The sequence below is a fragment of the Crocuta crocuta genome, unplaced genomic scaffold (assembly GCF_008692635.1).
Source record: "Crocuta crocuta isolate KB4526 unplaced genomic scaffold, BGI_CrCroc_1.0 scaffold246, whole genome shotgun sequence".
NCBI lineage: Eukaryota > Metazoa > Chordata > Mammalia > Carnivora > Hyaenidae > Crocuta > Crocuta crocuta.
In genome coordinates this window covers 3,676,438-3,679,460 of record NW_027531902.1, presented here as the reverse complement: position 1 = coordinate 3,679,460, position 3,023 = coordinate 3,676,438, and the positions used below count along the sequence as shown (strand labels likewise).

Sequence of the window (3,023 nt, the reverse complement as noted above, 5' to 3'; positions counted from 1 at the left end):
TGACAAACCGACAGTTTTCTATGGGCCTGTGGGATCCGGGGCAGCCCCCTAACAGAGGTAAGCTGGTGACTCAGCAAAGAAGTTGTAGGTCTGTGTATGCCTATGAGTAACATCCCGGGAATCACACTCAAATCAGGACCCAGAAATGCCTTTTCATTACTTATGTCATAATCATCCCCTCCCATAAATGCGTAAAAGTTGTGTTGAAATAGTCCCAACTCCCAAAGGAAGCAGTCCCATTCTCTCTCATTTCTATGCCACTGTGATCGTCAGTCCCAAGTAGTCTTTGTAAAGGCAGTAATACTCAAATCTTCCACATCAAGAAAACTCCGAGTTCTCAGGAAGCAGCTGGGCTGTTGCCTCCCTCTGCTTTAGATGCCCCACAGCAAAACTAAAGCACACTAGGTAGTGGCTTTTAGAACTCTGGATGCCCCAGATGTAAATTGCAGGTTGTAACATGCTCTACACACATCTTACTCTGTCACCGTTCATCTTTGCCAGCTGACCCTAAAGATTTAGATTTTATTCTGTAATACTATAAAACTATGATCTCGTATCTCACTCCAGCACACCACCAATACACAGAAAGAGAGACAGACAGACCGACAGTCAGAACTGAGTTTATGTGGAAATAAATACTGGGCCATGAAACAATACTTTTGTGTTTATGTGGAAATGCTGGGCCATGAAAACCAGGACTTTCTTTTTTATGTGTGAGGGTGTATAGGGTACTTTGTGGTAAATGACAAGGTAGGGCTCCCTAAATGCCTCCCCTTCTTCAGGGGGTTTGGGATGGAAACTGTGTTGAGGGCAAGAGAGACATTTCAGTAGGTCGAGAGACCCATGTAGGGCAAGGACACCCCAGCAGCTGAGGGCCTCTCTCTTGCTCTCCCTGGGGCTGGTGTTCCAATGGCTCTTATTCCTTGGAGTCCAGGTGGACCATAAGGTCCATCACCCAATTGCTATATACAGATTAATTTTCATCAAAGGAAATAAACTTGACAAAATAGTCATTGAGGGCAATGCCAGCCCCAGCATCAAAAGTGCAAGAGTGGGAGGGGCACCTGGGTGACTCAGTCGGTTAAGTATCCCACTTGGGCTCAGGTCATGATCTCACCATTTGTGAGTTCGGGCCCCACATTGGGCTCTGTACTGACAGCTCAGAGCCTGCAGCCTGCTTCAGATTCTATGTCTCCCTCTCTCTCTGCCCCTCCTCCACTTATGCTCAATCTCTCTCTCTCTTTCAAAAATAAATAAACATTAAAAAAATTTGAAAACCACATTTAAAAAAAAGTGGAAGAGTGGGTGTCACTGTTAAATCTGCAGGAGTTTGGTCCTTAGTGTAGCCCAGGATGTACTTGAGAGGGCCCTCTGATGCCTGCTTCACCATCTTCTTGATGTTGTCATATTTGGCAGCTTTCTTCAAATGGTAGATCAAGTCCATGACTGATACATTGTGGGTGAGGATACAGGAAGTCACACCAGTGAGTTTCCCATTTAGCTCAGGGATGATCTTGCTCACATCCTTGGCAATACTAGTAGAAGCAGGGTTGATGTTCTGGCCATCTTCTTGGCCATGACATAGCTTCTCAGAGGGGCCATCTATGGTTTTCTGGGTGGCAATAATGGCATGTACTGTGGTCATGATTTCCTCCACAATACCAAAGTTGTTATGGATGACCTTGGCCAGGATCTCAAGCAGTTAGTGGTGCAAGAGGCATTGCTGACAATCTTGAGAAAGTTACTATACTTCTGTTTCTTGGTTCATGCCCATCACAGACATGGGGGCATCAACAGAAGAGGCAGAGATGATGACCGTTTTGGCTCCACCCTTCAAGTGAGCCCCAGCCTTCTTCAGGGTAGTGAAGATGCCAGTGGGCTCTACAATAAATTCAGCACCAACCTCACTCCACTCGATGTTAGTGAGATTTCACTCCAGGAAGACTGAGATAGGCTTTCCATCAATGACAAGTTTCTCTTTCTCAGCCTGGACTGTGCCATTGAACTTTCCATGGGTGGAATCATACTGGACCAAGTAGATCATGTAGTTGAGGTCAATGAAGTCGTTATTGATAGAGACAATATTTACTTTGCCAGAGTTAAAAGCAGCCTTGGTGACCGGGCACCCAACATAGTCAAAGTCATTTAGTTGGGCTTTCACCATCATGTCTCAGGGACACAGCTATTGTCAAACAGGGAGGGGCAAAGAGTGGAAAGGAGCCAGGACTTTCTTGAACAGAAGTTAAAGTAAATCTTGTAAAGCAAAGAGACAGATGGTTGATTACCACTTTTAGGCACTACTGTCTTATTCTTGCTAATGAAACGCTGATTTTGTTAAGTATGGTCTGGCAACAGACTCAGGAATGAGGAAGGTATCACCAAGCAGCATTGCCAGAATCTCAGAGAAAATTATAAACACATCCAGTTAAAACTGAATTTCACACAAACAAGGAATATGCAACCCTATTTCACCACCTCCTTCTGAGGATGAACTGTGATGGGTGAAGACAAACATGATAATTCCTTTTCCCCTTGCTAGTGATTGGTTTGGAGGTGGGCATATAACACACTTCAGACCAATTGCATCTGGGGAAGAAATCTTCTGGGGGTTCTGGGAATGATTTTCCTCCCTGATTAAGAACAGGAGAGGCAGCCTGCAAGCAAGAGAGAGAAAGTACAAGAGTAAGCAATGCGGAAAGTTCTTCATGCTTCGTGCCTTCAATAAGCTCACGTGAGGATATGGTGCTGGGAACAGCAACCGTCACTCTGTCACCATGAAGAAAAAGTCATGAGGGAATCAGGGAGACTGAGCCAGAATCTGCCATTGTTGAACTTCTGAATGAGGCAGCTCTGGAATTCCCTCGGCCAGATTTCTTGTTATGTGAAAAAATGAATGTCTTCACTGTTTAAGCCTCTTTTAATTGGGTGCTCTGTTTATGCTGCTGGATGCCTCCTAAATGATTCAGCAGTAGGTATTTTGAGTCTCACTCAGTAGGTGTTAAAATGGCTGTGGTTAACAGGCC

The 3,023-nt window shown here is 44.9% G+C and overlaps 1 pseudogene; it reads right to left on the bottom strand.

Annotated features, from left to right (window-relative positions):
- Positions 1-916: 916 nt before the first annotated feature.
- Positions 917-2,164, bottom strand: LOC144239963 (glyceraldehyde-3-phosphate dehydrogenase-like; annotated as a pseudogene).
- Between the last annotated feature and the right edge of the window lie 859 nt (positions 2,165-3,023).